At 44.7% G+C, this 10,741-nt stretch overlaps 1 protein-coding gene across 1 annotated transcript in view; it reads left to right on the plus strand.

The window, feature by feature from the left end:
• The window catches only part of TMEM54 (transmembrane protein 54), a 31,552-nt gene that overhangs the window by 9,613 nt on the left and 11,198 nt on the right, over positions 1-10,741 (plus strand). The gene's annotated exons all lie outside the window — the stretch shown is intronic.

A 10,741-nucleotide genomic window follows, 5' to 3' on the forward strand; every position in this document is an offset into this window, starting at 1 on the left:
TACACTGCGGTAGGAACTGCCGCTGGTTACATGAAATTGTGTGTGAGACTAATTTAGAGCCTGATTCAGACCTGATCCCTGCCGGGCAAATTTGCAGAGCCCTCCAAACAGTCAGTCACCACCCGGACACAGTGAAAACCTGCCTGTGCAACTCTGCAAATGACTTTCAAAAATATCACAGATCGGTGGCCAGCTGCAAATCCATACGCTCCAAAACACAATCACCATCAAATGCTTTTCCCAGTCTGTGCAAGTGTATGTTTTCCACAACTGTGTGACAGAATCAGGCTGATCGAGGCCGGAGCTGATGGCACAGACCATCCCTGAAAATGCCTGGGTCCTGCATCTGGGACTGCATTTGTATTGGCACTTACCACCCACACAGCGGCATTCTGACAGTCAAGTTGCTTGGGAACTGCCCATCCCTGTAATCCCTTTTTTTTTTTTTTTGCTGTTTGGCCTCACTGATGCGCACTACAATGAGTGCGCATGTGCATTCGCGCGATAGACGATCATCTTGCAATTCGCACAACAGCGATCAGGTCTGAATTGTTATGCTTAGTTATTGTTAGCTTAGTTGTGTTATTTGGTCAAATATGTTTACTTATTTGTTCTTAACCGAATGAGATTGATTGTTCCCTCTGTTCTGGGTTTGTATTTATTCAGAGGTCATTCTTGCCAGTGTAGTGTTCTCCAATGGTTCATCTGATGCAGCAGTAACACCTGGAAACTCAACTGTTCAACCACCAAAATCCATGGCACCTGCTCCAGCTGTGGGAGTCTGAGTCCACTCCTTGGTTGTCCTTGGCATGGCAGTAATTTAGCCTTGTTATTCATACATTCAGTGTAGAACAATGACCACTACATGCAAACCTGTTGCGGAGTGCGCACCAACTGAATCTAGGCAAAGTCACAATGGGTAGTAAGTACATGTGCAGTATTTTATTACCATCAGGGCAGCCACTTCTTTATGTGTAAGTCATCAAGAACAGAGGAGCTTGTGTAAGAAGATGAGGGCGCCTCTTGCTGAGGCTGTTGGGTTTAGATGCAGATACTTCTGCTAGACCTGCAGTATTTGTGTCTTCTGTTCCATTTGTGCAAGCTACAAAGTCTGGTTCATAGAGGACAGTTTACTGGAAGGGTGTATTATTTTCTTAAAGTCTGTTTGAGAACCACTGCCTGAGGGGCCGGGCATACATTTATCAAACTGTGGGCCGTGACCATCACTGCATGGGGTCGCAACTCCATGTGGCTGACCATCAGGCTGATGACTTCTTTAATCTCTCAGCCAGTGATCCAAGGAGATTGAATTAACAGTCAATTTGGTACTTGTGTAGTTTCACGGCGGCCGATATATCAGATGCGATATCGGCCGATATATCGATGTGATCCGAAGCGATTTTTGACCGGTTCATAACCCCACTATCCTCTACGCATGGAGTTGATTTGATATAGTGTGGCGAGTGCAGTAATCCGCGTCCTATCGCGGGGCTCACTATGCTCGCCACGCTTCAGGCTTGGTGGCTCGCTGCGCTCGCCACACTATATGAAATCAACTGCATGCGTAGTGAATAGTGGGGTTATGAACAGGTGAAAAATTGCTTTGGATCGCATTGATATATTGCCCAATATCGCATCCAATATATCGGCCAATATCGCATATGATATATCAAGCGCCGTGAAACTACATAAGTACCGACAATTTAACTGATTTTTCAGAGGCCTTGCATAATTTTGTGCCTCCACAATACTGCCATGCATGCATGTTGACCATTCTGTGATAACTTGCTGGGGTCCCTTAATAATTTTTATTGTATTGTAGGGTCCCACAGCAAAATAGTTTGACAACCGCTGCCCTAAGGTCACAGACTGTTTATGACATATAAAAACACTGCTTTGGCCAGTTTGCTTTACTCTATGATTTATTTATTATTATTTATTAACAGTAAACTTATATAGCACAGTATATTCTGTTGCCCTTTACAATAGGAGGCAGTGATAAAACACTGGGTATTTACAGGCAGTCAAAGGTATGAGGGCCCTGCTCTCAAGCTTACAATCTATAGCTAAATAGGCATTGATACACAAGCATTATTATTGCATTAATTCCACCAGAATGCAAAGATTCCTAGGGCGAAATGTAATAGAGTGGGATTTTTTAGACATGTGCGATTTTTGGTCAAAAACGGCCGAAATCGCACATTTTCCGAAAATCGCACATTTAATAGGTTGAAAATCGCGGTAAAAAATCGCACTTTTTACCGCGAAATCGCACTTTTAGAAGTGCGATTTTTAGTCACATTTCAATTCGCATCCAGATGTTTTCCCATTATAAAGTATACAACTCGCAAATGTAATAGGGTGCGATTTTTGGTCAATGTTACCAAAAATCGCAAAAAAAATAGACCAGGTTCTGACAGGCGAATTTGACAGAACCATGCACAGATCATTGAGATCTGTGCATGGTTCTGTTAATAAAAATGTGTAAAAGTGTTTTTATAAAAAAAAAAACGGCGTGGGGTCCCCCCTCCTAAGCATAACCAGCCCCGGGCTCATTGAGCCGGACCTGGTTCCAAAAATACGGGGGAACAAAAAGCATAGGGGTCCCCCGTATTTCTGAAACCAGCCCCGGACTCTTGGACCGGTCCTGGTTCCAAAAATACGGGGGACAAAAAATCTGGGGGTCCCCCGTATTTTGAAACCAGCACCGGGCTCCAACAGCCCGCGGTGTCATGCCACAGCCGGGGGACACTTTTTATACAAGGTCCCCCGGCCAAAACATGAGCACCGTGGCTGGTCAGCCTTGGACGGGGTACCTGGAGGAGTGGGGACCCCCCCAATAAAGGGGTCCCCCCCCCCCAGGCTTCACCCGTCCAGGGCTGAAGCCCGGGGCTGTCACCGGCGTCCGTGGCCAGTGGACGCCGGCCTGATAGGGTTAAATCCATCATACATATCATTACATTGCTTTTTACCGGCGAACTACAAGTGCCAGCAGACCTCCCCCGCATGCTGGGACTTGGAGAACCACAAGTCCCAGCATGCAGGGCATTAATGGGCCCGCTGGGACTTGTAGTCCACCTGTAAAAAGAATGTTTATAAAAAACACACACACAGAGAAGTACAAGTTTATTACACACACACACCTCAATTTTACACCAGCATACTTACCATTCCTGGATCCAGCGCTGGTCTGGCTGCTTTACAGCCGGCTCCCCCCGCACTGACAGGCAGCGGGGAGAACCGCTTTCTCCGTTGCCTGTCACCGGCTTTCTCCGTAGCTTCTGTAGCTCTGTCCCAGTGCTACAGAGGCTGAGAGCGTGATTGGCTGAGCTACAGTATGCGTCTCCATGGAGACGCATAGCTCAGCCAATCAGGACTGAGCTATGCGTCTCCATGGAGACGCATACTGTAGCTCAGCCAATCACGCTCTCAGCCTCTGTAGCACTGGGACAGAGCTACAGAAGCTACGGAGAAAGCCGGTGACAGGCAACGGAGAAAGCGGTTCTCCCCGCTGCCTGTCAGTGCGGGGGGAGCCGGCTGTAAAGCAGCCAGACCAGCGCTGGATCCAGGAATGGTAAGTATGCTGGTGTAAAATTGAGGTGTGTGTGTGTAATAAACTTGTACTTCTCTGTGTGTGTGTTTTTTATAAACATTCTTTTTACAGGTGGACTACAAGTCCCAGCGGGCCCATTAATGCCCTGCATGCTGGGACTTGTGGTTCTCCAAGTCCCAGCATGCGGGGGAGGTCTGCTGGCACTTGTAGTTCGCCGGTAAAAAGCAATGTAATGATATGTATGATGGATTTAACCCTATCAGGCCGGCGTCCACTGGCCACGGACGCCGGTGACAGCCCCGGGCTTCAGCCCTGGACGGGTGAAGCCTGGGGGGGGGACCCCTTTATTGGGGGGGTCCCCACTCCTCCAGGTACCCCGTCCAAGGCTGACCAGCCACGGTGCTCATGTTTTGGCCGGGGGACCTTGTATAAAAAGTGTCCCCCGGCTGTGGCATGACACCGCGGGCTGTTGGAGCCCGGTGCTGGTTTCAAAATACGGGGGACCCCCAGATTTTTTGTCCCCCGTATTTTTGGAACCAGGACCGGTCCAAGAGTCCGGGGCTGGTTTCAGAAATACGGGGGACCCCTATGCTTTTTGTTCCCCCGTATTTTTGGAACCAGGTCCGGCTCAATGAGCCCGGGGCTGGTTATGCTTAGGAGGGGGGACCCCACGCCGTTTTTTTTTTAACTTTTTTTTTTTTTGCACAAAAGCGCATTTATAAAAATGCGCACATTTTCATGACTGAAAATGCGCACATTTTCATGACTGAAAATGCGCACATTTTCATGACTAAAAATCGCGGCAAATCGCATTTTTTTGCCGCTAATTCGCATCTCATTACATATGCGAATTCGCGGCAAAAAATGCGATTTTTAAAGGTGCGATTTGGTGCGATTTTTTTTTAGTCTAAAAAATCGCACCCTATTACATTTCGCCCCTAGTGTGCTGTATGATACGGTGACCCAGCAGTTTGGCCAGGGGTCAGGAGGATGGAAAATGTGAAAAAGAAAGAGTAGATATGTGTTTACTGTACAGTGGGGATGTGATTAGATAGGAACGGTATATGAAGGTTAAGTGTCTGGTTCTGGAATTTGATAAGCTTGCCTGAAGTGGTGAGTTTTCAGGGAACGCTTATAGGTTTGGAGACTGGAGGAGAGTCTTATTGTGCGGGAGAGAGGACTCCACTGAGTGGGTGCAGCCTGAAGAAAGTCCTGCCATCGGGAATGGGAGCGAGTAATGAGTGTGGATGAGAGACGTAGATCTTGTGAGGAGTGTAGAGGTCAGGTTGGAAGATATTTTGAGATAAAACAAGAAATGTATGTTGGTGTAGTTTGGTTTGTGGCTTTGTGTGTAAGTAAAAGGATTTTGAATACAGTAGAATACAGGTAACCAATGAAGTGACTGACAGAGTAGGTTTGCAGACGATGAATGCTGTCTAGGAAGATTAGCCTCGCAGCTGCGTTCATGATGGACTGTAGTGGTGAGAGTCTGTATTGGGGAAGGCCAATAAGGAAACTATTGCAATAATCAAGGCATGAGATGATGAGAGCATGGATTAGAGTTTTTGCAGTGCCTTGTGTAAGGTAGGGAAAATTTTGAATAGGATTTTTAGGTGCATGTGACATGATTTCAAGACAGATTGAATGTGGGGAACAAACAAAAGTTCAGAGTCAAGGATAACACCTAGGCAGTGAGCTTGAGACATAAGAGTGATTGTCATATTCTCAACAGCGATAGATATATCTTGTTGGTAACTACTATTTATTGGTGGAAATATAATTAATTCTGGTTTTAGAAATATTCAGTTTGAGGTGTCAAGATGACATCCAGGATGAAACAGCAGAAAGGCATTCAGAGACATGACCCAATACAGATAGGGACAGGACCTGGGAGGATAGGTAGAGCTGAGTATCATCTGCATACAGATGATACTGAAATACAAAAGAGCTGCCAACAGATGAGGTATAGATTGAGAAAAGCAGAGGACCTAAGACTGAATCCTGAGGCACTCCAACTCATAGAGGTAGTGAAGAGGAGGTGGAATCAGAGAAACAAACACTAAAGGAGAGGTTAGCTAGGTAGCATACCTCCCAACTGTCACGATTACAGCGGGACAGTCCGGATTTTCGGGTCCTGTCCCGCTGTCCCACCCGCGGCAGGCATTGTCCCGCTGCGGGGGGTGGCAGTTGGGAGACCCCCCAATCTAATAGAATAGACGCTGTGCGCATGCGCACAGCGTCTATTCTCGTATGAAAATGAGGTTGCGGCTAATTAGCATAAGCCGCAACCTCATTTGCATATGCCCCGTCCCCTTTTCGGGCGCTCGCGCGGCGAGTGTCCCTATTTCTGAAGCACTGAAGTTGGGAGGTATGAGGTAGGATGAGAACCAAGAGAGGGCTCTGCCTTTAAGACCTAGCTGTATGAGAAGTGTATGGTCAACAGTGTCAAAAAGCAGCAGAGAGATCTATAGAATTAGTAGTGAGTAGTGGCCTTTAGACTTAGCAATGACCAGATCATTCACAACTTTAGTGGAGTGGAGTGTTCGGAATGAAAGCCTGACTGAAGCGGGTCCAATATGTTGTGCGAGTTAAGAAAGTGTGTGAGGCGAGTGGAGGCAACCCCTATGATGGTGTTGGTCTACTTGACCCTGCAGTGCATACAGTCATGCTGTCAATGGGAGTGTAGAGGACCAAGAGGAGGGCGAATGCAGGTATATGGTTACTTCAGCTGATAGGAATGGCCTTTACATAGGTTGGCTCTAAGAAGTGTAAAAAATATCAGATGATAATAAGAGATTTGAGGGCTGTCAAAAACAAAGGAAACATGAACACAAATATTGAGGTTCGACTATCAGCCTAGAAGAAAAGTCATGTATATAAAATTTGCATAAATACTAGAATAAAATGGTAGCATTACAGCGTGTTTATATAAATTCAGTCAGACTAGCCCTGTTTCTGCACCTGCTTAAGTGTCATATTTGTTATAGCTTGCCTCACTTTCTGATATATTAATATGAACAGGTGTCTCCATCTCTGATAAAAATACTGTATATTGGTTTAGCTTATTGCTGAGATTAAGGGTAACATTAAGGGTAACATGGTGTGAAGTCTTGTCACATAATGTAGAGAGTGCATGGTAAACCTTATCTTAGAGAAAGACAAGTAGCTATGGCAATGACATCACTGTGAGCACATCATTTTATAGTGGGCATCCTATAGGGAACAAATATTGTGAGTACAGTATTTAGAGGAAACACAGATTGGCCCCAGGAGGGATATAACACAGAAAATAATGTGTCTGGGGCACAAACCAATGTATGCTGGCCCGATGGGAGACTGACTAAGCAGTTAAACATAGCAGGGGAAAAAATAAGAGGACCCAAACGTCAGTAACTGAATTGGGCCTAATGTAGACTTAAGTCAACATTAATCATGTTAGGTTGACATGTCTACCCACCCACCACTATTAGGACTAACAATCCTCAGCATGTCATGTTTTCAGGGTTTCATTTATACTGTACAGCTAAGATAGTATATTTTTCTGGGATTATTATTATTATTATTATTTTATTTATAAGGCGCCACAAGTGTTTCGCAGCGCCGTACAAAGGAACAATACAGGGAGACAAAAACTTGGCATAACATTGAATAAATAACAAAAATACAGTACAAATAAAGAGCACCACAGTTCAATACACATTACAGCTTAAATGTAAGTAGTGAGGACCCAATCAACATACAACTAGAGGCTTGAGGCCAATGATGGAGATGAGTATGAAGATGGTCACTGAGTGTTGGAGTAAAGGAGAGCTGTGAGTGAAATGTGAAGAGAAGTGGGCTTTGACAACAGGAGGGAAGAGGGCCCTACTCGGAGGAGCTTACAATCTAGTAGGAAGGGGAGACAGACAGATTACAAGAGGTGCAAGCAAGGGGGTGGTGGTTAGATAGCAGGATGTAAACAGGAAACAGGCAAGGGGTCGGAGAACCAGCTGGTTTATGCAGTGGAAGGGTACGCTTTGATGAATAGGTGAGTTTTCAGTGCCCGCTTGAAGCTTTGCAAGGTCGGGGAGAGTCTAATGGAGCGAGGGAGTGCGTTCCACTGAAGGGGTGCAGCACGGGCAAAGTCCTGTACTCTAGCATGGGAAGCAGTGATCAGGGTGGAGGAGAGACGACAGTCGTCAGCTGACCGTAGAGGGCGGGAGGGTGTATGAATGGAGATGAGGTTAGAGATATATGGAGCAATGGAATTAGAGATGGCCCTGTATGTGAGTGTGAGGTGTTTGAAGAGGATTCTGTAGGGGAATGGAAGCCAGTGCAGATTTTGTTGAAGGGGAGTAGCAGAGTTAGAGCGGCGGGAGAGGAAGATAAGCCTGGCTGCAGCATTGAGGACAGATTGGAGAGGAGCTAGTTGGGATTGAGCGAGGCCAGTGAGAAGAGCATTACAGTAGTCAAGCCGTGAGATGACTAATGAGTGGATGATCAGCTTAGTTGCACTCTGTGAGAGAAAGGGCCTGATGCGAGCAATGTTGCGTAACTGGAACCGGCAAGAATGGGCCAGGGCTTTGATGTGGGGTGCAAAGGAGAGGGAGGAGTCAAGTGTGACACCCAGGCAGCGGAGTTGGGGAACAGGGGAGATGATGGTGTTGTTAACAGTGATAGAGATATTAGTAGGGGGCATAGCTCTGGGTGGGGGAAAGATAATAAGTTCGGTTTTGTCCATATTCAGCTTCAGAAATCGCTCAGACATCCAGGATAGTAATGATCAGGGGCTGGATGACAGCCCAACAGTCGGGATCCCGACATCGGAATCCCAACTGCTAAAATGCCCGACGGGATCCTGACTGACTGGGGAAATTCTCCCTCGTGGGGGTCTATGACCCCCATAGAGAGAGAATAGAACCTGTAGCAAGTGCAGCCAGCCACAGAGCCGGCAGCATGGCGAGCCCCCCTGTTGGTGTATTGGATTCTGATGCATGTATACTGAATCCCAACTGTTGGCCCGTCATGCCACACGTAGTTATATTACCTGTTTTTTTTTTTACAGACGAAAATCCTTAAAACTTATTTGGGGGGGGGGGGGTGTACTTGAGTGGGGGCTATTTAAGGATAGGCGATAGAACCCCCAAGGTAGCATGTACATTGTACTATTATCCCTATACTGTGCATTTAAACATAGGAAGCTGGATGAGTGAAATAGACTAATATACTAATAGCCAGTAGGCACAACAATTGTAGTGTTTGTTTAATTAAAAAGTTTGAGTAAGTTTATTTTCTGCAGAGTACTGATGCATCCAAAAATGCAATTTGCATTGATGCATAAGCTTATATGTATTCTATTTAAATGAAGGCTTATGCATCAAGGCAGATTGCATTTTTGATGCATCAGTACTCTGCACTGTAACACTGTAGTGGAACGGCCCTTTAGCTATTCTGCTGTCAAACTGGAACAGCTTCCTACTCATCCCTACATAGTTAGGCTTATTATACTATCAGGGACACTTATGCATTACACAGGTTCTGTGGCTAGCTGACTTCAAAATACATTTTACCTGGGTTTAGTCAGCCACAAAATCTGTGTATTTTATAATTGTACTGGTTTAAAGGGATAGTATTGTAACGCAGTTTTCACCTGAGGCAGTAGACTAGCTAAAAGGCCATTCCGTTGTCATGTAGGGGACACTTGAACAGGTTTTAAAATGACATATTATGATAAAAACAAATGGAAGTTTTGCTTTAAAAAAATCAAATAAAGTTGTATGTAATATCAAAGGTAGAAAATAAATATAAAAAATGTAGTTGTCACGTACAGGACAAGTCCGATGGTCTGTAAAGGAAACTTCTGATAGAAAATTCTCCTCAACTTAAAATTAAGAGCCTGTGCTATGTTGTAATTTTTTTTAATTGAAAACCTATGCGAAATCCCAAATATTTAACGTATCATCCTGTGTGGGCGGCAAGACACACAGCTAAAGGTTTTTTTGTGTGTCATGTATGGGACATTTTTACTACTTTTCATGGAATGGCCCTACAGTGTATTCACCCATGCTCCCTTATTACAACATGGTGACCGTTTCATTTGCAAGATTTCAAACAAAACAGATTGACCCAAAACATGTGAGTGAACTAAAATTTCAACTTAGCAATTGGGAGGAGACTTATCATGCCCAGCCAGGATGGGTTAAGACCCATAAAACTGCTAAACCCAACCAAAGTGCAGGGCATGGCCCAAAAAGTGTCTCGCCATGGAGCCATCTAGTGGCAGCTGCAGGGAGTACCAAATTCCCTCTATCGACTCCCTCAACTCTAATGAGAAATCAATATGTGGGAACTGGCACATAGATGGACAAAGTGCTGAACTGCTTTATTGAGATTATGGGTGAAATTTAATAGGATGAGAGATTCAGAAAGTGAGAGATTTGGTAAGAAATCACACGTTTTTTTTTTTTTAAAGCTGCAATCATTTACACTGCAAAATCAAACAAATTTTGTTAAGGATTGCTGCTTTAAAAAAAACCCTGGAGATTTCTTACCAAATCTCTCACTTTCTGAATCTCTCATCCTATTAAATTTCCCCCATTATTTTAGTAAACAATGTTTACCATTTCAATGTACAATCCTGTGGATTATGGCATCTTTTCCAGTTGTTGAATATGCTACCTCTAGTTTACACACTTTTTTTTCCTGACACTTTTTTTCACCCTCTACAATTTGTTTTTTATGTTTGTATTTCTAATATTCAAAATCAGCACTTTTCATCTCAAGTACCATTAACATGGCACATTTATAAGGATATCATCCATAGTAATTTTTAGGATACTGACCGAGCTATATAAATGTAATCTCCTTTCAATGATTAACACCCCTTTCACACATAAACTCTGGACACTGAACATGGCTTGATGGACCCAGATAATTTTCGTGTCCTGACCATTCACACCGTACCCGGGTCTTTAATATCACAGTGGACACTTAGAGATGCCACCTCCACGTGCTACTATCCCTACCAGTATGCTCCTTTTAGGCATGAACTGGGTCATTGTGACCTGGATAAAGCATTTCAGAACACAGTCAGGGGCAGATGTATGAAGCAGTGATAAGGAAGGAGAAGTGATAAAGTGCCTGGTGCTTTATCACCGGCCAATCAGCTCCTGATTGTTAAGTTACAGGCTGAGTTTAAAAAGGAAGAGC

Source organism: Crinia signifera, chromosome 2 (genome assembly GCF_055691185.1).
Source record: "Crinia signifera chromosome 2, ASM5569118v1, whole genome shotgun sequence".
Classification (NCBI taxonomy): domain Eukaryota; kingdom Metazoa; phylum Chordata; class Amphibia; order Anura; family Myobatrachidae; genus Crinia; species Crinia signifera.